At 38.6% G+C, this 22,150-nt stretch overlaps 1 non-coding gene across 1 annotated transcript; it reads left to right on the top strand.

Moving 5' to 3' along the window:
- Positions 1–13,780: 13,780 nt before the first annotated feature.
- LOC115220049 lies at positions 13,781–13,920 on the top strand. Its single transcript, XR_003882435.1, has one exon. It is a non-coding gene; the product is annotated as a U4 spliceosomal RNA (small nuclear RNA).
- The last annotated feature ends 8,230 nt before the right edge of the window (positions 13,921–22,150 follow it).

The raw sequence follows: 22,150 nt of genomic DNA, 5'->3' as shown, positions 1-22,150 counted from the left end.
AGGAAAAAGATCGCCAACAATCCAATATATATATATATATCTGTGTGTGTGTAGGCGCAGGAGTGGCTATGTGGTAAGAAGCCTGCTTCCCAACCACATATATATGTATGTGTGTGTTTGTTGTTTATATCTGTGTTTGTCCCCCCACCATCGCTTGATAACCGATGTTGATGTGTTTACGTCCCCATCACTTAGCGTTTCGGTAAAAAGAGACTGATAGAATAAGTACTAGTCTTACAAAGAATAAGTCCTGGGGTCAATTTATTCGACTAAAGGTGGTGCTCCAGTATGGCCGCAGTCAAATGACTGAAACAAGTAAAAGAATATGCACACACACACACATTGTGGTACTCTATTTAAAACTATAAATAACATCAAATGGTTTTCTATCTAATTCGTGCCCTGTATTACATTGAGTTAACGACACTTACCTGTAAGTGCATGATCAACTAACGTAAGAGTGTCATTCTTATGCATCCCCTGTAACAGTCTGAGTCATGAAGTTTGCAACTTCCATACTTATCGATATAATGAAATTGTTACTGGCTGCCTAATACACCTGAACTTTCGTGTAGATGACGAAACTCTTCATTCTAGTGGTTTTGAAATATATTCGAATTGCGAGCTTGTACTTTAGTGTGATACATGTGCTCTGTTTTCTGAGTTTTTTCTTTTTTTTTTAAATAACATACTTACTGCCTAACCAGAGTGAATTTAGTTCTTATGATGCGCAATATGTGTGGTTGTGTATTTTAAATAAGTGCTGTATCTGATGATCTATTGTATTAGATTGGATCAATTAGTTCTGTATTGTTCTATGAAGTGGTCTCCTATCTATCAGCGCACTCGTTGTTAATTTATGCTTGTTTTGCGGGAAAGATTTCTTAAAGCTTCTTTAGGGACGAAAATTTAAAGCTCGTCTTTGAAGAGATTTGTCTATAGTTATTTTATGCCTATGTGAACATTCACTAACGTCTTGCACATAAGAACTTTTTTTTGTTTTAGTTTGGTGAGGAACTGAGGTACTATGTGCAGTATTCCTTGCTCTTTATTCCTACATTTATATCTTAAACTGGGTGGTGTTATATGAATTTATGCTAACGCTTTGTTGGAATGTAAATGTAAAGATGCTTTACCATCAGCCTGTTCATCCGTTGTTGAATAAATACGTATCCATATCAGGAGTAGATGGCGTGGTTATATTTGAGAACAACGTTGTTTTCCACGTTAGCTGTCTAGAATGCTGCGAATGTGAGCCCAAGATGATAGCCCGTATCCACACCCATCTAGGTATATAGATTACTTCGTCTTTGTTTTTGTCAGCGGACGTAGATGTCATTTGAGTAGGCCACCAGAAACTTTTTTCAAGATGCTTCCTGGTATAGGAGAGGATCTTATCCAAGATTTTGCTTCATGGTTTCCATTACTGGAACATTGGTTAAAAAGACTTTCAACATTCATGGTGAAAAGTATTGCAATTTTATGAGTTTCCTCTAGACTTTCTAAGAATTCACCAGATGACCGCATGTTTCGTGTGTGTGTGTGTGTGTGTGTATGGTGTGGTGTGGTGTGTCTGTGCGTCTGTACGGATGGAGAGAATATAGTCGTCTCCAATGTGTGTTTGTGCGTGTGTGTAATATATATATATACTAACAATATAGGATGAAGTCCCTTTCTCTACAGAAAAGGATTCCATCAAAAAGCGTGGCAGTATATTAAAAAAACCATTACGGTTGAAGTATAAACATCTTATAATTAAGGGCTAAAGAAGGTTATTCAATAGCTTTTTGATGGAATCCTTTTCTGTAGAGAAAGGGACTTCATCCTATATTGTTAGTAGTAAACTCACTGTTTGTTACAAGGGGACCGGTAACCATTATATATTAACCAATTACCTTTTATGTTCGATAAAGCTTGCATAACACCTCACAGACCCTGTTGACGTGTTCCACAGACAAACCAAGGCAAGATAACCAGTGCCAATATGGAATACCTTTGGTAAGAGGTCTCTTGCATTAAGTCTGATTCGGATAAACTTCATCACACTCTGTCACAAAACATTAATTCTTTCTCTCCCTCTACCTCCCTCCCCACCCCACCCTCTCTCTCTCTCTCTCACAGACATACATCTATTCACCTGTTACGAAGAAGAACACTGATATCTGTGAGATTTATGATAAATAAGATTTTTTATTTTTCCAGTAAACAAAACGCAAATACTGTCGATAGTACGAACAACAAAACATCGACAGAGTTTGACTGCTATTGTTCTTGATGTGACTAACAGCAGTCAGTGCAGTTAGTTGGTGCTGGTGTTGCTGAGTTCGATCGTCATTGTTTAACTGCAGTCAGCTTGGGTCAGCAGCTGTCCGCATCCGTTTGCCGTCTCGTTTCTACTGTTTCTCAATTCTCTCTGGTTAAGTAGCTAAGGTGTAAAGGCTCGAAAACATGGAATTGTTGCTGGAGTCAGTTCTTGGTACTTGTTGTACCAGACCAATAGAAGTTTGAAGGAAGAGAGAATGGATCAGGTTTGCATATATCATTCTTACTATAGTAATATATATATCGTGCAATTTGTTCAGTAAATTAAGACACCTATAGCAACACCATCACGCTTTCTTCGTAAGTCCAGGAACGGTACAGAAAAAGGCAACCGGATCACGCAGAGAACGTTAGTGGAAGTCTTCAGCTTTGACTCCGTACTCAGGTGGATATGGGATGATGGTCGTTTTCCAAAGACTTAAATTAGGAACACCGTGGAGCCTTGTCTTACTGAGTCCTCATTCGTTGAAGCGTTCGAGAGCCACACACACACACACAGAGTTTTACTTGCTCTGCTGTTACTATTACTACATTGGTCTTTGATAAATTAGGGAATTTGATACTGCTTCCTTTCGTTATGTTTCCTGTCGCAATGTAGACTCATCTGGAATTTCAAATAGTAGAGTTTTCCAGATGTGTCTTAAAGACATACATCCTCATCCAACCACTTAAGTATATAGGTGATCTCGCTCAATAGGTTCGTAAGCTAAATATCCTTAACTTCTGCTACAAGATGAAAGCTATGTAAGACATTGAAAATAACGGAACGGAAACAAAACAGCTTAACACGTCACGAATAAATACATTTCAAATAGCAACGGTACCTATTTTTCTTTTATTCTTTTACTTGTTTCAGTCATTTGTCTGCGATCATGCTGGAGCACCGCCTTTAGTCGAGTAAATCGACCCCAGAGCTCATTCTTTGTAAGCCTAGTACTTATTCCATCGGTCTCTTTTGCCGAACCGCTAAGTTACGGGGACGTAAACACACCAGCATCGGTTGTCAAGCGATGTTGGAGGGACAGACACACAAACACACACACACACGCATATATATACATATATACGACGGGCACACATACATACATACATACACACACACACACAAACAAACAAACACGCGCACATATATATATATACGACGGGCTTCTTTCAGTTTCCGTCTACCAAATCTACTCACAAGGCTTTGGTCGACCCGAGGCTATAGTAGAAGACACTTGCTCAAGATGTCACGCAGTGGGAATGAACCTGGAACCATGTGGTTGGTAAGCAAGCTACTTACCACACAGCCACTTCTATGCCAATGTTCACAAGCATTGAAAATCTTAGTGAAGAACCCAACTAAAGTGATATGGTGCTACATTGAAATATCTTGTCGTAGTCGCAACTGTTTTTGCTTTGTTTTTAGATGTAAGTTGTATTGTAAATATATTTTACTGTTTTATTTACAACCACGAAATACTGTAATATCTACTGGACACGTTAGCCCCAGATCAGACTTAATGCAAGAGACCTCTTATCAAAGGTATTCCATATTGGCACTGGTTATCTTGCCTTGGTTTGTCTGTGGAACACGTCAACAGGGTCTGTGAGGTGTTATGCAAGCTTTATCGAACCTAAAAGGTAATTTTTATTGCGTCTGTTAACGTTTTTATTGTATCTATAGGTTCTAGGCAGGGCCGGATTATGATCCATAGAAGCACTTGAGAGTTTTTAAATTTTGGAATCTATTTTTTTTCAAGAATTCTATTTTTTAATCATTTTGGAACCTTTTCTTTTTCTAGTTAATTTTAAGTAATTTTTGTTTATTTTCAGATCATTAAAATGGAATGTCAAGTTAAGAAAAATGAGCATTTTCGACACTTCCTTCTTTTTGTTTTTAATCAAGGTTCTAATGCCGCAAAAGCTAATCACGACATTCGTGCTGTGTTTGGAGAAAGAACCGCTCGTGATTGGTATGCCAAGTTTAAAAATGGAAATTTTGACCTCAAAGACGCACCTCGTTCTGGCCGTCCAGTTGAGTTCGATGAAGGGCGATTAAACCAGCTTTTGCACGAAAATTCTCGTCAAACGATAAGGGAACTGGCAGAGAAAATGGAATGTTCCCACACTGCTATAGAGAAGCATCTTCACTCGATGTGAAAGGTTCAGAAGTATGGAGCATGGGTTCTGCATGCTTTAAGTGACAGCAACAAAAATCAACGAGTCACAATCTTCGCTGGTTTGCTTGCTCGTCACCGCTCAACTCATGGACACAAGCAACGATTTCTTTACCGAATCGTTACTGGCGACGAAAAATGGAATGGCTTAGCCTCGGAAAGCAAGTGACACTGCGCATGAAACAAGATCTTCATCCGCGTAAAACAATGTTGTGCGTATGGTGGGACTTACGAATTGCTTGAACGGAACCAAACGGTCAACGCGGAACTCTATGTTCAACAGATGGAACGACTCAACACAGCTATCCAAGAGAAAAGACCTAATCGGCAGCATGGAGTTCTTCTGCTGCACGACAACGCCCGCCCTCATATCGCCAATATGACCAAGGAAGTGCTGCCACACCCGCCGTACTCTCCTGATTTGGCACCAACGGATTTCCACCTCTTTCGATCTCTTTCAAATGCTATGCGCAGAGTTTCGTTCAATACTGATGCAGAATTGAGAGCTTGTTTGGATCAATTTTTCGAGTCGAAATCGGGTGATTTCTACCAGCGAGGTATTGAAAATCTTGTTGAAAGTTGGGAAGAAGTGTAAACAACAAGGGTGGATACATTATTGATTAATTAGTTGTTATTTTTTTTATTAAACCTTTTAAAAAATTTAAATTTTAAAAAAAACAGCGGGAACTTATTTGCCAACCCAATATATACACCGTTAATAGGTGAGTTACTGCAACTTTCGTCCCAGATAAAAAGTCTTTTATAAATGTACTGTGTTTAAGAACGATATTTATATCGGAAGGAGACGGAAATCGTCCTGGCAGCGAAAAGCGAGAATAGCAACATGCCAAAGCGAGATTTGCGGCCTCTGATATAGGAAGCTGTGAGATATGTAAAAACTGCATTAAAATGGAGTATACGTAAAATGTCTCGTACGAATTTGATAGCCGGCGATCTTTCGTCTATAGTAGACCTTTCCGTCGATTTCCGTAAAATTTTTTTTTTTTTACATATGGGCTTGCGGGAACTTTTGAAGTAATGAGAGCGAAAGAGATTAAGAGAAAGCGATTGTATGACGAGGGAAGTTCTTTTGAAGTTACCGTGCATGGGAAGCATTGATGTACATGTGTGTGTGTGCGTGTGTGTGTGTGTGGTGTGTGTGTGTGTGTGTGTGTGTGTGTGTGATGGGGTGTGCACGGTAACTTGAAAAGAACTTCCCTCGTCATACAATCGCTTTCTCTTAGTCTCTTTCGCTCTCATTACTTCAAAAGTTCCCGCAAGCCCATATGTAAAAAAAATAAAATTTTTTTACGGAAATCGACGGAAAGGTCTACTAGAGACGAAAGATCGCCTGATAGCCTTATATCTGTAACCTCTAAAATCATCATATTCTGTAGGCTTGGATATTATACCATTCACCCATTCTCTTTATGGCTTTCTCTCCCTCTCTCCTCTTCTTTATATTTCTCTCTTCTCACACACCTATTCATTTATCTATCTGCACAAGGCCATAATTTTTGGGGAGGGGGTCAGTCGGTTAGATCGACCCTAGTACGCAACTAGTACTTAATTTATCGACTCCGAAAGGATAAAAGGCAAAGTCGACCTCGGCGGAATTTGAATTCAGAACGAAAAACACACGAAAGCATTTTGCCCGGCGTGTTAACATCTCTAACAGCTCGCCGCCTTATCTATCTAAAATATTGACAAATGTCACGTAAATTCGTGCATTTGTTTATCTTGTTTATTGTTTAGTTCCATGTCAGTATTGCTTAAGTAAACCTATAATCAAGGGCGTTCCAACCGTGACCATATTTTTCGTTCAGACAGTGTATTTTAAGACAGTTAAGTGTAATTTGATGGAATTTGAGCTAATATTTCCAGAAGGTTGAGCGACCGAATGGAGCTAGCATGGGCAACCTTTTTCGAGAAGCAGGCCGCACGAAACATAACTAATCATCAGGCGGGCCGCACAACTAAAACACTCGTCATAATTTTTCATTTGGCGTACCATTCAGAAAGTCTCGCGGGCCGCAGGTTGGCCATGACTGGCATAGAAGCTTACTTGGAGAATCAGCCAGTATATGATTGTAGTTGTTTAGTTCCCCCAAATCACCTCTGATCAATCAAACGTATGATCAAAGGTATTCCAGCCCCTTAATATTCCTTCTTTTTAGAGATATGTAAGACTACATTATCTAATGTGTACTTTCCTTGTTTAATATGGTAGAGTGTAATTTGAAGGAAGATTTGGATATTATTTTTAACAAGTTGAGCAACTGCGTAGAAGCGCCGTCGCTAAATCAGAAGAGAGAGTAGATTCGGTTAGTGTTTTATTTATTTGATGTTTTTTATGAAGGCAAAATAGACGTGGGAGTCGTTATACAACAGCACGTGATGAGTCGTCGAGTAATGTAACTTACATAATCTCCGTGCGGAGCTGTATAATATATATGGTTTTAAAATGTATTATCAAGTCGTTCATGTATGAATTAAAAGGAAGGGAAGGAGGACAGATCCTTAAGGTACTGTGGGAGTTTTCAGATTCAAGATATTGTATAGTAGACAGTCTTGGCGGCTTGATAAATGGTTGGCTGGCTGGCATTGTGTACTGTTTCTTAAGGAAGTGTTAAGAAATATTTTCTTTATAAGCTGATACGACAAATTAATTCAAATACCTTATTGACGTCGACAGTAGTTAGAATTGTGCGTGTATGGTCTTGCTTTGGATTTTTTCTTTGGTGAAATTATGATGTAATTTTTGTGTATTGTTTGTAAGTAGTGTGTTGGTGAAGTAGCTTAATCTAACTAGGATAGAAAATTGTGTTGTGATATCAGAGATGAGTCGAACTTGAATTTCATAGAGTGGAAATAAGAATCTGATAGGTCTATATTAAACTGCTTCGGTTGGATTTTCAAGGTTTAGAAAATGTTCCACAATGAGTTCTGTTTCTATTGTATGTGATGTTTGCACGTTACGGTTGAAGTGGATCTTGGTTTTTGTCAGGTTGACTATTTCAGTTGAGTAATATTGGTTATTAAGGGGATTTTTTAAAGCTATTTCTAGTAAATCGAGCGGTCACAAAAAGGACAATATTTTGGCTCGTCAGAGGTAAAATAATTTCTAGTCCTGAAAGGAAACTCAACTTTTGTAATGTAATTATGCGTCTTGAAATACATGTGTGTTTGGCATAAAAGGTATTTGTAAAATCATGATTGATAGCTAACAAGACGTCTATTGTTTAAAGCAGCGCAGTACGGTTTTTCAGGTTGTTTATATAAAAATTACAAAATGTAAGGTTGAATGGGGAACATTTTCCACTTCATCAGGTCGTTCGTTTAATGTTCTGAAATTGCTTTCATCTTCATCTCCTAGTTGTAGAACGTCGCTGCTCTTTTCTGTATAGCTTTGAAATGACTGTTGGTTAGATCCGTAACTCTATTGTGTCGTTGGAATACCATTGAAGACTCAGCCGTTATGTTGAAATGCAAAAGAAAAAATTCTGGACTAGAATACTCCGAAATGGTCTTCCATAGGGAAGACTTGCTCTGTTGAACTCAGCACCGCAAACGAAATTAACTGATTCTCTATAATTCATTCCCAAATCTCAATCACCCTAGTACTTATGCTCTAAGAAAATTTGATTTCTCATCTGTTTAGCAGATACACGATGAATCTTTCACTGGATATTGCAGTTCTTCTGTTAGCCAGGCCAACAAGTCCTTTTTTTAAATCCTATTTTACTACATACAACAGAGAATTGCACCACCTACTGCACCTATATAGAGCTGGATAAATCCAGTCGTTAGCTATTAAAAGTTAAATGTTTGCGCAACGCCTGTAACAAGAAAAAAACTACAAGGTAGGAAAGTTGATGATAATGGAAGCGTTGAGAAAGTATTAAAATCTCTATACATATAAAGCTGAAGTTGTCTGTGTGTGGCAGGTTTGGTAGCCTTCAACTAACACTTTCTCCTCCGAGACCCTGCGGCGCAAGTTGACCAAAATTAAGAGTATGATAGAAGAAGGCTTGCTCTTCATTCCGTAGAAGATAAAATTCAAATTGGACCATGTTAACACCAAAAATTATTTACATCAAAAAGGTGCTTTTTTTCTATGAAGATCCCTATCTTTTACGATTTTTTTACTGCAGTGTCGCCATTTTTCGGTGTATTTCAACGAGAAAAATGTTCACTTAAAGAGAATAACAAGCTACATAATGCAAAATATTTACTTTTCAAAAATTCCAATTCTAAGGGGTCAAAACAAACCCGAGCAACGCCGGGCGATACTGCTAGTAGTGTTTAAATTTGCTAAGGTGCTATCTATGAGATCATATTTTCTACGTTAAAGACATTCTTAAGACCATTAAATAAACTTATCTATTTAATAAAGATAAACCTTCACCACTCTGTTGCAAACGCAGTTGCTAGATGGTTGCTGCATAATTCTTTTGATGCGGTTTGTGTTTGCTTTGCTATCTCATAAAATTTTATTCGGCAATTAAGCAGTGTTATTGATGTTCGTAAGTATAAACGTTGTATATTTCGTTATTCAAGCTTCAGAATATATTTATTACTCTTTACTCTTTACTCTTTTACTTGTTTCAGTCATTTGACTGTGGCCATGCTGGAGCACCGCCTTTAATCGAGCAACTCGACACCGGGACTTATTCTTTTGTAAGCCCAGTACTTATTCTATCGGTCTCTTTTGCCGAACCGCTAAGTAACGGGGACATAAACACACCAGCATCGGTTGTTAAGCAATGCTAGGGTGACAAACACAGACACACAAACACACACACGCATATATGTACATATATACGACGGGCTTCTTTCAGTTTCCGTCTACCAAATCCACTCACAAGGCTTTGGTCGGCCCGAGGCTATAGTAGAAGACACTTGCCCAAGGTGCCACGCAGTGGGACTGAACCCGGAACCATGTGGTTGGTAAACAAGCTACTTACCACACAGCCATTATTATTATTATTATTATTATTATTATTATTATTATTATTATTATTATTATTATTATCATCATCATCATTGTTGTTATTATTAACCTGTCATAAACATTGTATGACTCGAAATAATCAATTCTTGAAAGAAGAAAACAAAAAGTAACAATATAACGGTGGGTAGTGCAAGCTAATTTTGTCAAATTACTAATTGGAATACTGAAAGTTAAAAATCAAGGAACTTAGATGTTCACATGGACATACCTATTGCAGTAAAACAACTACGAGATAGTTATGTTTCAATAAAATGATAGCAGGCTGGGTGAAGGAGGACGTAGAGACATCTACTGCATAAAAACTTAGCAGTAAAGTAAGCGCTAGCATACATGCAGTAAGAAGCCAAGTTTTAATTGATTAAAATTACACCCTTAGTGACTAAGCTTGGTCAAAAAAGACAAAAGACAACCTAGTGTTTAAGCTACTATTTTTTTTCCTTGCGTGCTAGTGCTATTTATAAGCATAGGTGCAGGCGTGGCTGTGTGGTTAAACAGTTTGCTTCCCAACGAAGTGGTCTTGAGTTCAGTCCCACTGTGTGGTACCTTGGGCTAGTATCTTCTAATTTTGTACTGGGCCGACTAAAGTTTTGTGGGTGGATACACTAGACAGAAACTTTGAAAGTTCGTTGTGTATGTATGTATAATTATATATGTGTGGGTGTATGGTTGTGTGTTATATTTGTCCCCCTAGCCTCGATCGGCAAGGATTGTTGGATTGTTTACCTCCCCGTAACTTAGCAGTTCGGCAATAGAGGACGATAGAATAAGTACCACGCTTATAAAAAAAAAAATCATAAATACCGAAGTCGATTTGTTCGACAAAACCCCTTCAAGGCCTTGCTCCAGCATGGCCGTAGTACAATGACTGAAACAAGTAAAAGATGATAGATTAATCATAACAATAGACAGATAGCATGATTGTATCGATTGGTAAATCGATAATGAAAAAAAAAGTGCAATTTAATGGGATAGGCCTTTGTAACAATAAATTTGTTGTTTCAATTATTCATTTTCCTAAATGTTGGCGTCAGTTATCCAGATGCTTGCGATGAAAATGCGTATGAAATGTCTTCTGTTGTATGCAATCTCAGATATATATATGCTCTTGTGAAGTCGAGTAGTAAATCAGCCAATATAATAAAGCTTATTGAAATGTGTTCAATTTGTCTTTGCACTACCATCCACCCCCACCCCCAAAGTAGGATCATTCTGCTCTGCAGTTGTAAAAGGATATTCATATCCATGCACACGCACAGACAAACCGAAATACCGATGCGCGCGCGCGCACTCACACCCACACACACACACACACACACACACACAGGTGCAGGAGTAGCTGTGTGGTAAGAAGCTTGCTTCCCAACTTCATGGTTTGGGGTTCAGTCCCACTGCGTGGAACGTTGGGTAAGTGTCTTCTACTATAGCCTCGGGCTTGTGAGTGGATTTGGTAGACGGAAACTGAAGAAGCCTGTCGTGTATATATATATATATATATATATATATATATATATATATATATATATATATTATATATATATATATGTATGTATTATGTATTTGTGTGTCTGTGTTTGTCCCCACCATCGCTTGACAACCGATGTTGGGTTGTTTACGTCCCCATAACTTAGCAGTTCGATAAAAGAGACCTATAGGATAAGTATTAAGCTTACAAAGAATAAGTCCCGTGGTCGATTTGTCCGACTAAAGGCGGTGCTCCAACATGGCTGCAGTCAAATGACTGAAACAAGTAAAAGAATAAAAGAAAAAAGAGTACACACACAAACATATATATATATATATACATATGCTCCCTTCCATATCGGCTAACTCTGATGAGCGTAAAGTTATTTAATCGGATTGTTACGTAGCACTCCATTGTAATCCCTGCGCGAAACCGATTGGTAAGATCAGTGGTGGTGGATATATAATACCGTATTTCGGATAATATGTATGCATGTATTTATGTATATATATATACATACATACATGCACACACACACATATATATATATATATATATATATAGTTAATCCAAACATGAAAACACTGTGTGCTGGGAAAACTTTCGAACACCTTAATCTGGGCCACCTGCTCGGCCTTCATATTGCAGGAAGAGCGATTGGTGTCTTTTTTCAACCGCATCCCTCACATAGTAATCCACAGGATTAAAATCAGGGGAATTAGGGTGCTAGTATTTGGGGCTGGGGAAATCGTCGAAATTCTCCGACAACTACATTTGACTTTTTCCGGAGGGATGGTAACGAACCGAACCCTGTTGTCGCACATATGGCCTTTCAACACCAACCCTCTCCAGGCAGGGTTTCATCACAGTCTCCAGTAGCTTCACATAGCTGTCTGAATTGAATCTAAGGCCCCGTTGAAAGATGTGGTACGGCATGACGTCGCTCTTATTGGAGACACACCCAAAGTCCATCATAGTTTGGGGTAACTTGCTTTTCATAATGTCAGGTCTTACAGTCTTTATAGTGCTCACAGAACATTGAGCATCAATCATGTTGTTGGCATTTTGATATCCAGTGCAAATCATCGTAATACAAGTAATTCTCTTCCAATATTCAGATGGCTTCCAGTCTTCCGTGTCAGCCAACTTTTTCTCAACTATAACTTTGACCCTAGCACTATTGATTAAGTATTCACCAACACATCAAACTGTTCTTGAAAAAAGGAGACATAAAAATCGTCAAATTTAGTCCGAACACCCTATGTGTGTGTGTGTGTGTGTGTGTGTGTGTGTGTGTGGTGTGTGTGTGTGTGTGTGTGTGTGCGTGTTCGTGTGTGTATGTATGTAGTGAATCTTGCAGGTATGAAGTGGATTCGATCCACCATAACCAAATTTAAATTAACACTTCAACAGAGCTTTTCCCACGGTGGAACAATGGTTTTTCTCTGACAGCAGTTTTACATTTTCCAGATTGCCTTTAGCTAGGCCGAAATAATGTCTTCACCACTTGACCCTTATAACCTCTTCTACTTCACCAAAAGCTAGAATAGAGATATCACAGTACCACTAACGAAGCCCATTGTTCTCAACGATACGTCTGTCCTTCTGGATAGTTATAAAAGCAAGAACCTCAAGCAAAACCAGTTAGTCACTTGGTGACGACTCAACCAGTTAGTCGTGAGTTGAGAGAGAGCTATCATCAGTTAGTGAACCGACCACTAGAATCATGGAAGCAGGCAGACAAAACGGTCAGAAGGAAAAAGGAAAACTACGTCCCACACTCTCTCACTAGCTCCAATTCTGTTCTCTTACAACATCATTCTATCTCTCTTTGTAATTACAACTAAACAATGACAAGAACACAAACACAAACTATGCAAGGAAAATCTACACCTATCTTTACTTCGCATGCTTTTGGATTTCATCACCTGCTCGACGAGGTAAGGTATTGTATAATGTAACCGTAAAAATAAATATTTCCTTCAAACTTCATGCATTGTTCATCTTTCACATCTACAACATGCCGTCACAATTAAATTTCAACCGATACAAAAATAAATTCCATCGTTACATATATATATGAGAGGGATATATACAGGATTCGAGCGATTCTCTGTAGATGCTTACTGGCCATTTTACCGTCTTCTAAAGGGTATTTACCCAATTTTCTAAGCTGTTTTTACATCCAGTATACATTCAAGAATTCCTTATTTTCTGTAGAATATATATATATATTTATTTATTCATTTATATAGGAGATGTACTTGCATAGCAAGTGACCTGATCTGATATCGTGTGCTGGAACGAAAACAATTGCAGCGTGGAAGCACAGAATTTTGTCAGTGAACGTGTCGCGGTCTCAAAGCGACGAAAATATTTTGACAAATTAAATTTAAATGTTGAAGTGAATCTAACGGTTTTTATGTGTTTCTTAAATGGCTTATAAACACCTTCCACGCTGCAATATATATATATATATATATATATATATATATAATCCTTTGGACCAAATTTGATGCAAACAATAAAAAAAAAAATATACTGTTCTTCATTATCTGAAACAGACATTTGCATTTTGTTTAGTTAAGGATCTCGTTACAGGCATGCAATAAATCTTGAATATTATCTGAATCATCTTGAAATCCCATTGCCTGCACCATTTGTTCAAGGCTATCGTTTATTGCGACTGCTTTATCCTACATCCTATGACGCTATGTAATTTATTTATTTTTTTATTTTTGTACATTTGGGCGTAGTTCTTTCCAAATCATAACGACACCTATATTTAACTTTTTCCCATGCATCTGTATTACTTTTTTTTTAATAGTTGCGTAATGTAATTTTCCTAGCCAATGAGGGTTATCCGAGGCAACGTTATTGCTAGTTGAAAATTATTATTATTATCATTATTATTATTAGTAGTAGTAGTAGTATTTTTTGATGAACTGGTGTTTATCATCAGTTGCTGTAATCAACTGACTTAAAATTTCTTCGCAGATAATATGGTTTGAAAACGGAAATAACTCCTTGATCTATAGTCTGTAGTAGTGAAGTTACGTTCAGTCGAACGAGCAACACGTATGCACGTTTGAAGTGAATCAAAATTTGAAGGATGTCTAGGAGCGTCGTGTAAAAATTATTCTTATCACAGCAATGTTTAAAGCAAGGCAGAAATAGTCAAAGACCTATATAGCAAACAATCATGTGTGTGTGTGTGTGTGTGTGTGCGCGTGTGTGTGTGTGTGTGTGTGCGTGTGTGTGTGTGTCTGTGTGTTTGCGTCTGTCTTTGTTCTCTACCACCGCTTGACAACCGGTATTGTTGTGTTCATGTGCACGTAACTTAGCGGTTCGGCAAAACAAGCCGATAGAACAAGTAGAAGGCTTGAAAGAAAAATTATAAATATGCACTGAGGTAGATTCGTTCCACTAAAATTCTTGAAAGTGGTGCCCCCAGCATGGCCGCAATCTAATGATAGAAACAAGTAAAAGATAAAAGATAAAAAAATTATTGACATCAGTCTTTACTTGTCGCAGAATGTAGTTTGAATGAGAAACTATAACTAAAGATTAAGATTATTAATCCGACAAAGAGGTAAAAGAAGAGAGACAGCATAGCGAAAGTTTTGGCTGACTGTCATCCTGTACTCCCCTTGTTGCTAGCGAAATGATATATGCCGGCTGTGTGAGCAACTGGTTGTTTTAATAGCGGAACAAGGGGGGGATCAATTGGAAAAAGTTTTAATCGATTTTCTCGGTAACTATGGGGGCTAGGAAAACAATACAAACTGCATTCCAATCTATGCGCCTGTTTGCACATGTGTGCCATTTTTCAAGCGAATCCACCCAGCCGTTTGGCTGTGAACCTCAAGACAAGAAAGAATACAACGATCGCCCATGTCCAATTTATATTATAGACTAGCTGAAGGTGACCCGCTCTACACGCGGGTAAGAGTGTGGTTGTTACTTTCTGTTGCTTCCTTTCAGCACGTAAAAAGCACCATCCGAACGTGGCGGATTGCAGCGCCGCCTTGACTGGCTTCTGTGCTGGTGGCATGTAAAAAGCACCAACCTATCGTGGCCGCTGCCGGCCCCCCTGGCACCTGTGCCGGCGGCACGAAAAAAGCACCCACTAGGCTCACAGAGTGGTTGGCGTTAGGAAGGGCATCCACCTGTAGAAACACTGCCAGATCAGACTGGAGCCTGGTGCAGCCTCCTGTCTTCCCAGACCCCGGTCAAACTGTCCAACCCGTGCTAGCACGGAAAACGGACGTTAAACGATGATGATGATGATTCTCCCTCCTTCTCTCTCACTTTCCCACTCTGTTACTCTTCCTTTCTCTCGGACTCTCCCTCGCTTTCTCTTACTCTCTATCTTTCTCTCTCTCTCTCTCCCATTTATAAACAACAAAAGATCTTGAGTAAGTTGAGAAATAAAATATTTAGAAAGATCAATCATAAATATCAGGCAGTAACAACGGAAAGGTCTGCTTCAAGGCAGACAGCAAAACACTAACATTTAAAAGGGACAGACTAATTTGCGAGCTGAATAAAAATAATAAAATATTGGAAACCAAAGTTTGAAGGGATAAAATTTGAGGATAGTAGAGTCACCATGGCTGGCATTTCTTAACGACGGACAGCAACGTATTGACAGTTTAACGGCTGGCGTAAAATTTTGAACTTGATGTAAAAGAAAAATCCTAAACACCAAGTTTTGAATTGATTCTTTCTCACAACAGTAGACTCACGATGGCAAACATCAAAACTTCTTCATTATGGACGGCAACACATTGACGATTAAAAGGCTAGCGCAAATTTTTTAGCTTGATGTAACAGAGAATTGCTAAACACCCGCTCCTTTAATTTTTAATCCCTTCAGCCCCATTTAGACCCTTTTCACATTTTGGTTAATATAACCCGATTTCATTCGGGTCTACTGGGGCCACATTTATAAGATGAGGAATTTTGTCCTAGAGGTCACGGCCTTCATTTGAGGAAATAATAGTTGTCATGCAAACTTGCCAGCACTTTTAACATAGGTGTGCATATTTTCAGCTCAACCGACCAATAATGCACACATTATATAATATATGTATATATATATGTGTGTGTGTGTGTGTGGTGTTGGAGTCTCTCATACGTGAGCGTTGACGCTGAATTCGACTGGTAAGTAGGTAACCTTGTCTTGTTGAAATAGTTGTGAGCTGTTGGAGTTATTTCTTGACGGGTAATAGAATTTCCATATCCTCGAGGAACGAACTGTTGATCCAGGACAATTAGAATTAATGTTAATAAAAGAAAATCAATTAAAAAAAATAATAAAGTAGTAAAAAATGAAAATTTAGCACGAAAAATTTGCAGGGTTCTAAATAAATGTTAAAATGTAATAGATACGAAAAACCTACGTTATCACTATGTTCTGTTTGTATTTGGTCGATCGGCGCGTTGACAGGTAGACAATAGAATGCGATGGCGATGGAATATTTGTTTCTCTCCATGAATGCAGACAGATACATGAGTAAAAGTTATGGGAAGGTAAGAAATAGAGTGAGTGAAAATGTGCTGGGAAGAGAGGAAATAGCGAGAGTGAGTTGAGGAAGGCAGATACATTAAATAACGGGAGTGGAATTGTCAAAGTTATAATTGAAGGGGAGTTAGAGGGGAATGGAGGAAATAGCGTGAGTGAGGAAGATGGCCCCTAGCAACCACACGTTTTAAGATAGGGATTTGTAAGGTAGCCCACGGGCATCGTCACCTCATTTTACATGTCCCTGTAAATTTTGGAGCGAATCGGACTGGATGTAGTGTCATTGAAAGCGATCCAAGCGGTAAAAACGCATTTCAGTTTTATATAGAGAGATGTATACATGCATATATGGGTACAGGACGTCACCAACTGTGGCAAGTACATGAATACGTAAATAAACGATTGAAATACGTAAAACACGAAAAAAAAAATGGAACAATGGAAAGCGGACAGTAAACACAGAGAAAGGACCCTTCATCAATTGTCATCTATCTACTCCTCATTTCGGGCATGTGTATTATATATAATATATATATAATATATATATATAATATATATATATATATTATATATATATATATATATATAGTAAATCCAAAAACCAGAACAAACCCAAAATAGCCACAACAACGCGAGGATGTGGTATTGAAAAAGTGTTAGCAGAGCTCAGGGAAAGACAGAAAGATGGTTTAACGTTTCGAGCAACGCTCTTCTTCAGAAACAGAGGAAAATCCAATAGAAAGGAAGACGAGGAAGAAAATCGCCAATGATTGACATGTGGTTACATTTTTAAATGTATTTCTTTACTACCCACAAGGGGCTAAACACAGAGGGGAGGACAAACAAGGACAGACAAACGGATCAAGTCGATTACATCGACCCCCAGTGCGTAACTAGTACTTAATTTATCGACCCCGAAAGGATGAAAGGCAAAGTCGACCTCGGCGGAATTTGAACTCAGAACGTAACGGCAGACGAAATACGGCTATGCATTTCGCCTGGTGTGCTAACGTTTCTGCCAGCTTGCCGCCTTCAGCCAGCTACATTTTTAAATGACCGAAAGGGAATGGGTGAAGAAAAAGTTCATTCTAAGACAGGAGAGTGTAAGAGAAGGAGGTATGTGTGTGTATGTGTGGGTATTTGCGAGCGAGCAAGTCTGTGTGTGTGTATGTGTGTAATAGCAAGTGTGTGCGTATGTGTCTGTGATTTTGGCTGTTTATATGTGTATGTGTGAGTGAACATTATGTTGCTTAATGTTATAGGAAGAATTCAGTAGCAAGGCAGCAAGAGTGGTGGTCTTTTTGTGTAGTTGTGTGTCTCTTCACATGTGCGTAGAGGAATGGTCAATAGAAAGGTGTTTGACCGGCAGTTTGAAGTATGTACGTGCGTGTGTATGTACGTGTGTCCGTGTATGTATATGTTGTGCGCGTGTTTTGTGTGTAGTGTGTGCATGTTTCTCTGTGCGCGCGTGTGTGTGGGTGTATGTATGTGTGAATGTGCGTGTGTGTGGGTGTATGTATGTGTGGGATTGTGTGTGTGGAGTATGTGTGCGTGTATGTATATACCCATGTATGTGTAATTGCATGCGAGTACGTATGAGTGTGTGTTGTGTGTGTCTGTGTGCGTGTAGTTGTGTGTACGTGTGTGTGTTAGATATATGTGCATTCTTGTGTGCGTGCGTGTGTGTGCATGTGCGTGTGTGTATATGTGTGGGGGGATTGTGTGTGTGGAGTATATGTACATCCCTATTTGTGCGTGCGTGTATGTATGAGTGTGTGTTGTGTATGTGGGAGGTATGTGTGCGTATGTGTGTGTGTGTGTGTATACACATAACTACAGATGTGTACTCCAACGACTTTGCTACCTCATAACTTCCAGAGAAATGGATACCTTTTAACGAAATTTTCAACAAATATCGATTAGATGCTGTGGAATCAGAGTATATAGGAAATTATGGGAAAGAAGTTTCCCAAGGGAGTGAGGAGAGGAGTTTCAGAAAATTCACACGATCCAACTTTTTTTCCCTCGTAACTTTCGGGCAAAATGGGCATCTTCTAATGAAATTTTATACAAATACCTTTCTAACGGAAAATACCTTTCTAAAGAAATTGCTGGGAGAAATTTTTCCGACGGGATGGTGAGTGGAGTTTTGAAAAAACGGAGTTTCGGATCAGGAAGACCAAATAAGTTAGAACTACTCCGTTTTCACGGGAATTTTTCCTATTATTAAAAATTTCACCATAGCCTTCGAAATGATGGGGACATCTTTTCATGAAAAAGAGTTTGGAAATTTTTTTACTCCCGCCCGCTCCCCATCATTCCTCACCATCCGACACCGGACCGATTTTGCCAATTTTTTTTAAAACTTAAAGACCATGGGAGGAGCCTTTTCGGCAAAAAAAAAAATGTCAATATTCTGAGGAAAATACAGACACACATGCACATTTTGTGTGTGTGTATGTGTTTGTTGATCGGCGCATTTTTTAGGAATATGTTAAGAATTAAGAAACGGAAGTTCTTTAGTTTTCTCTTTGCCGTGTTTACTTCCTAACCACATGGTTTCGGGTTCTGTCCCACTGCGTGGCACCTTCATTAAGTACTAGAATAAGTGCTGGGGTCGATTTGTCCGACGAAAGGCAGTGCTCCAACATGGCCGCAGTCAAATGATGGAAAAAGTAAAAGAATAAAAGAAAGAAAGAATACATACATACATAGATGTATGTATGTATGTATGTATGTATGTATGTATGTATGTATGTATTTATGTGTGTTTAAGTGTATATGTGGTGTGTTTATTTTTGTAACCCCACCATTGCTTGACAACCAATGTCGATGTGTTTACATCCCCGTAACTTAGCGGTTCGGCACGAGACCGATAGAGTAAGTACTAGGCTTACAAAGAATAAGTCTTGGGGTCGATTTCTTCGATTAAAAGACCCCTTACGGCGGTGCTCCAGCATGACCGCAGTCAAATGACTGAAACATGTAAAGTATGTATAGTATAGTATGTATAATACATCTGACGTACGTTTATTTACAGAAATGCATGTTATTACTATAATCCTTTATATAACACTAGCAGTATCGCCCGGCGTTGCTCGGGTTTGTAAGGGAAATAACTATATAAGCATTTTTAGAGAGTTACTTCTCTTATAGATGCCAATTCGGGCTTTCTTAGCCATTTCTGTTTTGGTGTCTTCAAGTCATGAAGTCGTTGTTCTAAAAGAACGCTGGTCTCCTTGACAACGCTTTACGACGTTGATTTCCTTACACTCCCTTCCCCACAGCTTCACGAGGGAGGGAAGAAGGGAGAGAAGCAAACAGGTGCAGGTGTGACCATGGACGCCAACTCCGCCGCCATCGACACACGAAAAATTAATCATTAAAATGGAATAAAAAATTATGTTAAATTATTTTTAAAATCGTAGACTCATCGTAGACGCGCGCTAATAGCCAGACGGGCTCGATATTAATCACGACTATAAGATACCCGAATTTGGTTAAACTGCACCGCAAAATGTGGGAGTAGTTAGGAATCTAAATCGAAGGGGACAAACACTCACACAACTACAGTTTTATATATATAGATTTTCTTTTTTTGTAATTCTGTGAGAAGTTATCATTGATGTCAACGTCTCTTTTACTCTTTTGCTGGTTTCAGTCATTTGACTGTGGTCATGCTGGAGCACCGCCTTTAGTCAAGCAAATCGACCCCAGGACTTATTCTTTTGTAAGCCTAGTACTTATTCTATCGGTCTCTTTTTGCCGAACCGCTAAGTTACGGGGACGTAAACACACCACCATCGGTTGTCAAGCGATGTTGGGAGGGGGTGTGCAGACACAGACATACAAACACATATATATATATACATATATACGACGGGCTTCTTTCAGTTTCCGTCTACCAAATCCACTCACAAGGCTTTGGTCAGCCCCAGGCTATAGTAGAAGACACTTGCCCAAGGTGCCACGCAGTGGGACTGAACCCGGAACCATGTGATTGGTAGGCAAGCTACATACCACAGAGCCACTCCTACGCCTACGTCTGTATATAATGACAACTTTTAAATTGATATGATGAAATTGAAGTTAACAAAAACGTAATCGAAACTGACGATAATGAAATTGAATCAGAGATTACGAATTTGAGATTAACGTTGATGAAGTTGAGGTTGATAATGGCAAATTTAAGAAGGAAACTATACATATATAAATATGTATGTGTGTGTGTGGGGGGGGGGGCGCACATAGGGAGGAAGGTTTAATTGGTAAGTGGGGCACAATGAGTAATATCTGATTTTTTTTTTTTTTGATTTTTTATTTGTCATTTTTTTCTCTGCCTGTTTCAAGCTATTACATTACAGGTACTGCATCATCATTTTGAGTTGTTGCATTATTTTGGGGAGTAAAATTTGGTCAGCATCGTTGGTCTTGTTATTGTTGAAGTTGAGAGAGAGTACCTGTTAGGTACTCTTTACTCTTTTACTTGTTTCAGTCATTTGACTGCGGCCATGCTGGAGCACCGCCTTTAGTCGAGCAAATCGACCCCGGGACTTATTCTTTGTAAGGCCAGTACTTATTCTATCGGTCTCTTTTGCCGAACCGCTAAGTTACGGGGACGTAAACACACCAGCATCGGTTGTCAAGCACTGCTAGGGGGACAAACACACACAAACACATATATATATACATATATACGACAGGCTTCTTTCAGTTTCCGTCTACCAAATCCACTCACAAGGCATTTGTCGCCCCGGGGCTATAGCAGAAGACACTTGCCCAAGATGCCACGCAGTGGGACTGAACCCGGAACCATGTGGTTGTTTTTTTTTGTTTCAAGAAAATTTTTCTCAGCTTTGATTGTAATTGAGATTGCTAATAAAATATGTGGATAATTTTTGGTGTTTAACAATCAATATTTTTTTCTCTGTTGGATTCCAAGTCAATTTTTTTCCCATACTAATGTCTAATTTGATAATTTTCAATTTTCAAAACTGATGTCTAAATTGAGGTAAAATGAATAATGACCAATTTCAATAATTTCTTCTCAGTAACTGCATGGCGCATCAGTATATATCTGGAGGAGAGCCACTTTAGCAGATTATGAAGAAGCTATAGAGAATATTTTAAGTTTTTAGATCTAGACGAATTTCGTTAAATTCATATAATGTGCCATTTTCCATGATCATCTTTCATTTGATTTGGCTCAGATATTTAAAATTTCTGTTGCATTTCTGATCTTTCTCGTGTCAACGGATGGATATTGATGTGTATGAGTCTTTTTCCAAGCGAAATTCTGGAGAATTGAAGAGGCAGAATTTACTTTATCGTATCTTAATTATTTTGTTCCATCTAAACTTGCCTTTTATATACTCAAAGAGAACGGAGATAATTTTCTGAAATAGCGATTTGAATATGTTATAGTATTTTCAATGAATTTAGAAAAGGTCACTTGCTTAGCTAGTATAGTTTTTGTAAGACAGTAAACGGTTATTAAAAAAGGTTTCTTTTTTCTCCAAGTCGAAAATGCAGTAAATATTACTGTGTGCCACACCCCTATATTCATGTATATATGTAAATATACACGACGTATCTATCTATCGATCTATCTGTATGTCTGTCTGTCTGTCTGTCTGCCTGTCTATCTATCTATTTATCCATCTTGT

Source organism: Octopus sinensis, linkage group LG15 (genome assembly GCF_006345805.1).
Source record: "Octopus sinensis linkage group LG15, ASM634580v1, whole genome shotgun sequence".
Classification (NCBI taxonomy): Eukaryota; Metazoa; Mollusca; class Cephalopoda; order Octopoda; family Octopodidae; genus Octopus; species Octopus sinensis.
The sequence above is the reverse complement of the archived record's forward strand: the minus strand, read 5'-3'. Positions and strand labels throughout refer to the sequence as shown.